Here is an 11,940-nt window from a genome sequence, read left to right as displayed (position 1 = left end):
AATTTCACTGTAGCCAGGCTGTATATGCTGTTTCAAAAGTTGTCTTTGGTAAATAAAATCTAACATATGAACCTTGTTGTAAACCTTATCAAAGATAAATTCAGGGAAGAAAATGATAGCAATAATAACAACAAAAAGTGTGAAAGTACTTTTCCAGCAATAAAAATGAAAAGCACTATTTTTAGTTATTTCAGTAAGCATTATATGGCTTTCCACATCACCAACTGATATAGAAATAGGGTTCCTTTTTCCCCACATTTTTGCCAATGTTTTTACTCTTTTCTAAATACCAGACAGTGATAACATCGAAGGAAAACACAATCAAGAGAGAAAAGTGTCTTAAATTTAAAGGTCTTATTAAATATTCCTGAAAATATAGTAAATAAGCTAAGTTGGATTTGGAAAAGTTAAGGCAAAATTATCCATTGAATTTAAATAATTTGATTTTCCATCTGATAATTTTTTAAATGACATTTTTGCCTAAAGGGCAGAATCTAAAATTTCTAATTCTTTCCTGAATTTGTCATTAAACCATATAAATTAAAAATTTAAGAAATGTTTTTCACGTTGTAAATTTGTTGATTCATACTAGAAAAAGTTATCACTACATATTAAATGATTCTATTTGCCTTGTTTTGAAAATATCTATTATACATAATAAAATATTAATTTAATATATAAAGTCTCATTTTAACTTCATAGCTAGAGATCCACGGTGTAATTCTAATTGAGACATCGAGTGTATATTTTAAAAATGCATAGAATTCTGAATTTAAAAATAAATATTTTATTTAAGATAAAATCAGAATGCTACAGTTTTTATGATACTAGATGATGGTTTAATAATTCTTTTCAATTATTTATTATCATAAACTCTAACTTTTGAAAAGTAATATACATTTGTAGATATTATGCTGATTACATAGAGGAAACTAAGTAAATTTAGAAATGTGTCTAATGTATTTATTCCAAAATATTGGTGAGAATCATTATACTGAGCAGTATATTTGTGGTAGGCTTGTTATGACTCAGTTGGGAGAAAAAGTTTGTCATTTGAATCTATATCAAATTGTTTATTTTTACCTTTTAAAACTTCTAAAGTTTGAGTTCTTTGATTTATTTATTTATTTTTCTATTGCTGACGTGTTGGCTTGGCCCACCAAACTAACTCTATCTGGATCCATTGTACACTGACTTCTGTATTAGTACCATAATCATCTTCAAATTATCACTTGATTTTGGCCTTCTAATTCCTACCCCATTATAATTCTTAGTTGCTTTCCCATTCTTCTGCTGTCAGACTGCTTAGGGACTTTCCATAAAAGTACTGAACTCTGATGTCTGACCATACAAAAATGCACGACTAAATCCACAAGGATACGTTCAGTGTCACTCCTCTGGGAGGGGACTCTTGAAGAAAGTTTCAAATACCCCACAATTAGTGGAAGAATTAGGAAAGAAAATTTAGGTAGAGAGGCATGAAAGAACTTGAATAATTTAGTGTAATAAAGAGTTATTTGTGTATGTGCAGTGTGCCCCTGTATATTTATATGTGTGGTGGGAAGTGTTTTATTGCCTTATTGTTGTGTGTTATTGTGTGTAACTAATGGATGGGGAAGGGAGTGAGGGAGTCACTAACCTTGGGGTAGTCAGGATACTCAATGCTGGGGCAGACTTGTGAGGATTAAAGCATCTCTGCAGGGAAGTCCCTCATGACCCTTCTCAGGAAACAGGACTTTTCAATAGAAATGGAGAACAGATATCAGACAAGGACTAGAACCCGGTGTGCTGGCGCTGCAGGTGGAGGATTAGCCTATTGAGCCATGCCGCTGGCTAAAACTGTCTTTTATGCTTTTATCTTATTCTTTTTAATTATTGAATTTGTAGTTATGGTATAGAATTGCAATATACTGAGCATATTTCTTTTATTTTAATCTTCCATACTTATGATTCCAACGACTAATTAGGCTAAAATAATTCGTATCAGACTTTGTTCACAAACTGCATTTAGAGATTTAATGAAGTTTATTAGTTATCATCATACTATATGAGCTAGGAATAAAAACTTATGGAAATAACTTTATGGCTAGCATAAAGGTGAAAAAGGATAAACTATGTCTCTATATAGAATAGTTTAAATTCTTCTAAGTATTTGTTTTCAGATACTTTATATTAACTGAAATGCATGTTTACTAGACAATGTCTTGAAGAATAGATGTAAGATTTTAGGCAGGCTCCGTGGCTCAGTAGGCTAATCCTCCACCTACAGCACCGGCACCCCGGGTTCTAGTCCCGGAGGAGGCACCAGATTCTATCCCAGTTGCTCCTCTTCCAGTCCAACTCTCTGCTGTGGCCTGGGAGTGCAGTGGAGGATGGCCCAGGTCCTTGGGCCTTGCACCCGCATGGGAGACCAGGAGGAAGCACCTGGCTCCTGGCTTCGAATCAGCGCAGTGTGCCGGCCCAACACACCGGCCATAGCAGCCACTTTGGGGGGTGAACCAATGGAAGGGAGACCTTTCTCTCTCTCTCTCTCTCTCACTGTCTAACTCTGCCTGTCAAATATAAATAAATAAATAAAAGATTTTAAACTATGATTATATTTTAGAAGATTATTTGTAGCATAAATTTTTATACAAATGGATAATTATGCACACATGAAAACATTTTTAAAATATTACCTTAATGCAGTGGTAAAAATCATTGAGTTAAATATTTCAGAATTTGAAAATATTTGTTTTATAATTAAATTATGATAGGCATATCCTGCCTAGTTACAATCAAAGGTAAATCATTTCAAATTAATTTCTTTTTTGTAGAATGTTATGACACTCCCATTAGTGTTGAAAATATTTAAAACCATAGCCGGCACTGTGGTATAGCAGGTTAGGCCACTGCCTTTATCACCAGCATCTCATATGGGCTCTGGTTTGAGTCCTGGCTGCTCCATTACCTATCCAGCTCCCTGCTAATGTACCTGGGAAAACAGCAGAAGATGGTCCAAGTCCTTGGACCTCTTCACCAACGTGGGAGACCCAGAACACGCTCCTGGCTCCTGTCTTCAAACTGGCACAGTTCCAGCCTTTATAGCCATATGGAGAGTGAACCGGTAGATGGAATCTCTCTCTCTCTCTCTCTCTGTCTCCACCCTTCTCACTCTCTCGTTCTCTATCTGTCCCTCTCAATGACTCTGCCTTTCACATAAATAAATAAATCTTAAAAAAAAAGATATTTAAAATCTAGGTTGACAAATGATCTACTAGCAATTCAGAAGAGATAAGGATACTGACCCAGAATAGACAATAGAAATGTGAAAGAAATTTTTAAGAAATGAAGTCTGCCATATCAAGTGATCTTGAAAAACTCAGATAATACAACTAATTGGAGCTAGAAAAATAGATGCTCTGTGTAAACAGAAAGAGTTTTAGTTCTGTAATTTTACCAAGCATTTTCACATACATTAGATCCAGTGGTTGTCAAAATTCTTTCCATTTACTTTAACCACAATTTTACTCTCATATAATCAGATCACCTAAGAAAATTTGGAAAAATCGCTGAAAATTTTTGCTATTTCAAGTGGTTTCCAGGTGCCAAGGTTAAAATACTAAACTGATTTTTAAAGTCATAGAGTTGGAGTAGTCCTTACTACTGCCCTTTCAAACAGCTCTCATTTCCCCTGGTTTACGTGAGAACACAGAAGCATGGTAGAGAGAGTTGCACTCTCCTGGTCCCATGGCTGATGACTTTTAGTTTGGATACAGGACTATTTTTTTAAAGATTTATTTTATGTATTTGAAAGAGTTACAGAGAGTGGTAAAGCCAGAGAGAGAACGGTCTTCCAATCCACTGATACACTCTACAAATAGCCACAATGGCCAGAGGTAAGCTGATCAGAAACCAGGAGCCAGGAGCTTCTTCAGATCTCCTACACGGGTGCAGGGGCCCAGGGAGTTGAACCATCTTCTACTACTTTCCCAGGACACAACAGAGAGCTGGATCAGAAAAGGAGCAGCCAGGACTTGAACCGGTGCTGTAGGTGGAGCTTTAACCTGTTATGCCACTGTGCTGGCTCCTACAGGACTATTTTATGCAATGGTTTACACACTCTGGTTGGTTCCAAACACCTTGTTAGCATGATCATGTGGAGAAAACTTGTAGAAAAAGCCACAATTTCCTAACTTAAAAGATGCTTGATGTATTGCCAGGATTCGCTAGTCCTGGGATTTACTATTTAAGTAATAAAATACCCCAACTCACCATGCTATTGTGTGGATAACATACAATTCTTTTTTTAAAGACTTATTTGGTTTCCTGTTTATTTTTTTAACAAGCATTTAATATATATAAATTTCAAAAGTACAGCTTTTGGATTACAGTGGCTTTCTCCCCCATAACTTCTCTGGCACTCGCAACCCTCTCCCATTCCATTCACATCAAGATTCATTTTCAATTATCTTTATATACAGAAGATCAATTTAGTAAATATTAAGTAAAAATTTCAATGGTTTGCACCCACACAGAAACACAAAGTGTAAAGTACTGTTTGAGTACTAGTTATACCGTTAAATTACATAGAATAACACATTAAGGCCAGAGATCCTACATGGGGAGCAGGTACACAGTGAATGCTGTGGTTGACTTAACAAATTGACACTCTTGTTTATGGCGTTAGTAATCTCCCTAGGCTCTTGTCATGAGTTGCCAAGGCTGTGGAAGTCTTTTGAGTTTGCCAACTCCAATCTTATTTAGACAAGGTCATAGTCAAAGTGGAAGTAATCTCCTCCCTTCAGAGAAAGGTACTTCCTTCAATGGCCCGTTCTTTCCACTGGAATCTCACTTGCAGAGATCTTTTATTTAAGTCTTTTATTTTTGCCAGAGTATCTTGGCTTTCCATGCCTAAAATACTCTCATGGGCTCTTCAGCCAGATCCAAATGCCTTAAGGGCTGATTCTGAGGCCAGAGTGCGGTTTAGGACATCTGCCATTCTATGGGTCTGCTGTGTATCCCACTTCCCATGTTGGATCGTTCTCTCCTTTTTAATTCTATCAGTTAGTATTAGCAGACACTAGTCTTGTTTATGTGATCCCTTTGATTCTTAATCCTATCATTACGACTAGTGAGATGGCATTGGTACAGGCCACCTTGATGGAATTGAATTGGAATCCCCTGGCACATTTCCAACTCTACCGTTTGGGGCAAGTCCAGTTGAACATGTCCCAAATTGTACATCTCCTCCATCTCTTATTCCCACTCTTATATTTAACAGGGACCATTTTTCAGTTAAATTTAAACACCTAAGAATAATTGTGTGTTAATTAAAGAGTTCAACCAATAGTATTAAGTAGATCAAAAAAATACTAAAAGGGATAAATATTAAGTTGTTCATCAAAAGTCAGGACAGGGGCTGATCAAGTCACTGTTCTTCATAGTGCCCATTTCACTTCAACAAGTTTCCTTTTTTGTGGTTGGTTAGTTATCACCGATCATGGAGAACATGATATTTGTCCCTTTGGGACTGGCTTATTTCACTCAGCATGATGTTTTTCAGATGCCTTCATTTTGTTGCGAATGGCCGGATTTCATTGTTTTTTACTGCTGTACAGTATTCTATAGAGTACATGTCCCATGATTTCTTTATCCAGTCCACTGTTGATGGGCATTTAGGTTGACACCATGTCTTAGCTACTGTGAATTGAGCTGCAATAAACATTGAGGTGCAGAGAGCTTTTTTATTTGCCAATTTAATTTCCTTTGGGTAAATTCCAAGTAGTGGGATGGCTGGTTTGTATAGTAGTTTATATTCAGGTTTCTGAGAAATCTCCAAACTGAATTCCATAGTGGCTTAACTAGTTTGCATTCCCACCAACAGTGGGTTAGTGTCCCTTTTCCCCACATCCTCACCAGCATCTGTTGTTGGTAGATTTCTGTATGTGAGCCATTCTAACCGGGGTGAGGTGAAACTTCATTGTGGTTTTGATTTGCATTTCCCTGATTGCTAGTGATCCTGAACATTGTTTCATGTGTCTGTTGGCAATTTGGATTTCCTGTTTTGAAAAATGTCTATTGAAGTCCTTGGCCCATCTCTTAAGTGGGTTGTTGGTTTTGTTGTTGTGGAGGTTCTTGATCTCTTTGTAGATTCTGGTTATTAATCCTTTATCTGTTGCATAGTTTGCGAATATTTTTTCCCATTCCATCCATTGCCTCTTCACTTTCCAGACTATTTCTTTTGTAGTACAGAAACTTCTCAATTTGATGCAATCCCAATAGTTAATTTTGCCTTTACTGCCTGTGCTTCTGGGGTCTTTTCCAAGAAGTCCTTGCCTGTGCCTATATCTTGCAGGATTTCTCTAATGCTCTCTAATAATTTGATGGTGTCAGGTCGTAGATTAAAGTCTTTAATCCATGTTGAGTGGATTTTTGTGTAAGGTGAAAGGTAGGGGTCTTGTTTCATGATTCTGCACGTGGAAATCCAGTTTTCCCAGCACCATTTATTGAATAGACTGTCCTTACTCCAGGGATTGGTTTTGGATCCTTGATCAAATATGAGTTGGCTGTAGATATTTGGATTGATTTCTGGTATTTCTATTCTGTCCCATTGGTCTGTCCATCTGTTTCTGTACCAGTACCATGCTGTTTTGATCACAACTGCCCTGTAGTATGTCCTGAAATCTGGTATTGTGATGCCTCCGGCTTCGTTTTTGTTGTACAAGATTGTGTTAGCTACTTGAGGTCTCCTGTGCCTCCATATGAATATCAGCATCATTATTTCCAGATCTGAGAAGAAGGTCTTTGGTGTTTTGATTGATATCACATTGAATCTATAAATTGCTTTTGGGAGAATGGACATTTTCATGATATTGATACTTCCAATCCATGAACATGGAAGATTTTTCCATTTTTTTGTATCCTCTTCTATTTCTTTCTTTAAGATTTTGTAATTCTCATTGTAGAGATCTTTAACATCCTTGGTTAAGTTTATTGCAAGGTATTTGATTGTTTTTGTAGCTATGTTGAATGGAATTGATCTTAGCAGTTCTTCCTCAGCCATGGCATTGCCTGTGTATACAAAGGCTGTTGATTTTAGTGCAGTGATTTTATATTTGGCTCTTTTTAAAAACTCTTCTCTGAGTTCCAATAGTCTCCTAGTAGAGTTCTTTGGAGCCCCTAAATAAAGAATCATATCATCTGTAAAGAGGGATAGTTTGAGTTCTTCCTTCCCAATTTGTATCCCTTTAATTTCTTTTTCTTGCCTAATAGCTCTGGCTAAATCTTCCAGAATTATATTGAATAGTAGTGGTGAGAGTGGGCATCCCTGTCTGGTACCAGATCTCAGTGGAAATGCTTCCAACTTTTTCCCATTCAATAGAATGCTAGCCATGGATTTTTCATACATTGCTTTGATTGTATTGAGGAATGTTCTCTCTATACCCAAGTTGCTTAGAGTTTTCATCATGAAAGGATGTTGTATTTTATTGAATACTTTCTCTGCATCTATTGAGTTAATCATATTTTATTTTCTGAATAACCATGATTAAATTTAAAGAGAGGACTCAATAGGAGGTCAGAGAGAGGGCAAAAATATTACCTAAGACTAATTCAGTGCTCTGGGAAAAAGAGTAGCTATCTTCTTCTTCTTCTTCTTCTTCTTCTTTTTTAACAGGCAGAGTGGACAGTGAGAGAGAGAGACAGAGAGAAAGATCTTCCTTTGCCGTTGGTTCACCCCCAATGGCTGCTGCAGGTGGCGCGCTGTGGCCTGCGCGCTGCTGCCAGTGCAATGTGCTGATCTGAAGCCAGGAGCCAGGTGTCTCCTACTGGTCTCCCATGTGGGTGCAGGGCCCAAGCACTTGGGCCATCCTCCACTGCACTCCCTGGCCACAACAGAGAGCTGGAGTGGAAAAGGAGCAACCGCGACAGAATCCGGCACCCTGACTGGGACTAGAACCCGGGGTGCCGGCGCCGCAGGCGGAGGATTAGCCTATTGAGCCAGGGCGCTGGCCAGAGTAGCTATCTTCTAAGAATTTTTTTTTTTCCAGAGGATGCTAGGAGCCTAGTGTTCCTTTTTCCTGTTTTCCAATCACGGATCCTCCCCATCCCCAAGATCTGCTACACACTTGGGTTCTCTGACCCTGCTTGTGTTTTCTGTTCATGTCTAGAGCTTGGAATTCTTAGAACTCATGTAACATTCTTGTGAATTGTTTAAGAATAATGTGAAATGTATATATATATATAATATATACAATGTGTATATTTTAAATATAGTGTGTGTAGGTTTATATACACACACACACACACACACACATACACCTCAAACATATGGGGAAGATTTTCTTCATATATAATAAGTATTCTTCATATATATTAATTTCAATTAATATGGAAGCTATTTATCTAATATTCTTGCTAAATCTAATTACCAGCCAACTAAGTCAAATTTAGAAAAGGGGAAAAAAGTCTCAAAAATAATCATGTTTTTACTCAACTAAAATATTTGAGTAATCATCACACTCTCTACTATTATTTTTTGTCATTAAGTTGCTGATTGATTCTTTGCATAAGATAAATCTACCAGATAATTGCCAATGACCACATCCATAATACCTTCTCAGTCTGCCTTCAATATGCTATGTTTTTTAGCCTGTTTCAAATTGCACTGTATTGGCAAATTGCATTGAACTTGAGGGCATCAATTTGCATTATAATGTGCATAAAGAATTTAATCAAAAATAAAATCAATTCTGAAATTCATTTGCATTTCATGATAAATTGGAAAAATTATATGGTATATGCATATTCCAACAACTAGGGCTGGCAAATGGTCAGCATATTTTTCACCTTATTTTCTCAGGGGATAATTGCTATATCCTGGGATAAGAGGACAGTAGTTTAAGTCCCCAAAAGAATCATTAATATACTATAAACCTGACAAACATTACTTAAAAATGGAATATGAACTTCAAAATTATGTTCACTTCTTAGGAAATACTGGCATGAATAATATTTATTCAGAATTTGGCTTTAATATAAAATGAATATATTTTATTCAAAAATACACTTAGGGCCGGAGCTGTGATGCAGTGGGCTAAAGCCCTGTCCTGAAGTGCCGGCATCCCATATGGGTGCCAATTCTAGTCAGGCTGCTCCTCTTCTGGTCCAGCTTTCTGCTATGGCTTGGGATAGCAGTAGAAGATGGCTCAAGTCCTTGGGCCACTGCATCCATGTGAGAGACCCCGGGGAGAAGCTCCTGGTTCCTGGCTTAAGATCAGTGCAGCTCCAACTGTTGCGACCTACTGGGGAGTGAACCAGCAGATGGAAGAGCTCTCTCTGTCTCTGCCTCTCTTTGTAACTCTTTCAAATAAATAAAATAAATCTTTAAAAAATGCACTTATACTCCATTACTATTATAAGTATATATTATTCTAGAATATGTAAGATTTTGAAAAACCACTGTTTTGAATAATTTTATTTAAGCTAATAGTTTTAGCAGTAATTAATGTCGCTATCATTTAAATTGAACTATATTGTCTATCATAAAATATCTGTTTAATCAGTTGCTATGTCAAACTACTGAGCTTTCTACTGCTTAATGCTGCCAAGTGAAGAGAATACACAAAAAATTGATTATCAAGAGTCGGGGAACTCAAAAGGCTTCCATAGCCTTGGAAACTCATGACTGGAGCATAGGGAGTTACTGATGCCATAAACAGGAGTGTCAATTTGTAGTCAACAACAGGAGTCACTGTGCACTTACTCCTCATGTAGCATCTCTGTCCTTAATGTGCTGTACTTTGAGATTTAATGCTATAACTGTTGCTCCCCCTCTTCACGGAGGAACGACACTAGACCCTGCACTCTTCTTTTGTCTGCTCGGCCCTTCCCGGGTTTGCTGCTGGTTCTTCCTGGGTTGGCTGCCGATCCTTCCACCTCCGTGGAAGGGCGGCTCCCCCGCGGAAGTGGGGAAAGTGGCAGGGGGAGCCGCCCTTCCACAGAGGTGGAAGGATCGGCAGCCAACCCAGGAAGAACCAGCAGCAAACCCGGGAAGGGCCGAGCAGACAAAAGAACAGCACAGGGTCTAGTGTCGTTCCTCTGCAAACAGGGGGAGCGACATAATGGTGCCGTGACTCAGATAGGAAACCTAGGAGGGAAGAAGCGGGAAAAAGTGGGAAAATACTGGAGAGAGATTAGAGAGAGCCTAGTGGAAAGCCGGACGGAAAAAGTGCCAGAAGAAGCTATCGAAAGCCTAGGCATAGACTCGGATACAGACTGTAGGAAAGAAGTTAGGATTGAAAGCTAGGAGTGAAAGTTAAAGCAAGAAGAAACATAGACTCGGATACGGACTATGGTGGGGAAGTTAGGAGAAATCTATGGTTGAAAGCAAAAGTGAAAGCTAGAAGAAACTTAGACTCAGATATGGACTGTGGGGAGAAGCCAGGAGAAATGAGAGGGGAATATTGTTGGAAGAAAAGTTAGGAAACATACCAGGTAGAGAAAAATATGTTAGGGAGGATGAAGCCACGGCGGCAGGCCGAAGCGGAGACGTAAACTAGGTTGGGATTCGTCAAGTCAGCCCGGGGAACAAAAGGCGAAAATCTAAAACCAGAGGCGGAGACGTAAGCTAGGTTGGATTTCGACAGGTTAGCCTGGGGAACTTAGACTGAAAACTAAACCAACTGAGAAGCAGAAACGTGAGCCTAGGCCGTGATTTGAGGAAGCCACCGAGCGCAGAGGGAGCGTGCGGGGCACAAGCGGAGAGAGCGCACGGGGCGCGAGTAGATAGGAAGTGTGGGTCTGGCGCAGAGGCCTTGGTGTGGGCGCGAAGGGGCGCAGAGACCGCGCGAAGCCGGGAAGCTGCACAGATGAGAGAAGCGCAGGCTGAAGCCGCACAGAGCCGAGAAGCTGCCTCGGGGCGGGCGCCGGGAAGCCGCGGGGATAAGAGAAACAGAAGTATAGAAGTAAAATGAGAGAAATAGGAATGCTGGCAGATAGAAGTAAAATAGGAGAGATAGGAATGCCCGGAGATAGAAAATAGAGAAAAATAAGGCCTCCCCACAACATGGCAATGAGAGAGCTTAGATTCGGTCTGCCTGATTAGTAAGGCAATGAGCACCTGTGGGCGGCTAGCAGCTTATCCGCCGCAGGTCACCAAAGACAGGCACGTTATCAACACCAATAAGTCTCCCCACAATACGGCAATGAGAGAGCTTGGATTCGGTCTGCCTGATTAAGGCGATAAGCACTTGCAGGCAGCTTGAGCAGAGTGTGCGCTGCAGGGCACTGAACACAGGCATGCATCAGCGCCTAAAAACCTCCTCACAACATGGCAAAGAGAGGACTCGGATTCGGTTTGCTTGATTGGTAGGGCTTGTAAGCACCTGCAGGCAGTTCTAGCAGAGCAGAGCATGCGCTGCAGGGCATCGAACACAGGCACGCATCAGCGCCTAAAAACCTCCTCACAACATGGCAAAGAGAGGACCCGGATTCGGTTTGCCTGATTGGTAGGGCTTGTAAGCACCTGTGGGCAACTCTAGCAAGCAGAGCATAGTGTGTGCCGCGGGGCACCGAAGACAGGTGCATATCAACGCCAAAAAATAAAAAGAAAGGGGGAACTGTGGGGAGCAACTCGGACTAGACTAAATTACTGGAATTAAGACTTATTCTATGCATCTGCTTTCCCACAATATGGCGCTGAGAAGGGAGTAAAAAACTTCTACGCAGCTGCCTCTCACCAACTTGAGTGATGACCTGCAGGAGCTGATCCTGCTCCTGATTGGAGGAGAGCAGCGTGCTCGGCATGTGGGTAGCAGAGTTGGGATTGGTGGAAGAGGACTATAAAGGAGGAGAGAGACAACATGCACCAAGGAGCATCTAAGGGGAACACCAGAGGAACATCTGAGCAGCCCCCGAGAGAGCCAGCTGGCGGTGTGCTACACCCCCGCGGAAGTGGGG

The sequence above is a fragment of the Oryctolagus cuniculus genome, chromosome 8, assembly GCF_964237555.1.
Source record: "Oryctolagus cuniculus chromosome 8, mOryCun1.1, whole genome shotgun sequence".
Lineage (NCBI taxonomy): Eukaryota > Metazoa > Chordata > Mammalia > Lagomorpha > Leporidae > Oryctolagus > Oryctolagus cuniculus.
The sequence above is the reverse complement of the archived record's forward strand: the minus strand, read 5'-3'. Positions refer to the sequence as shown.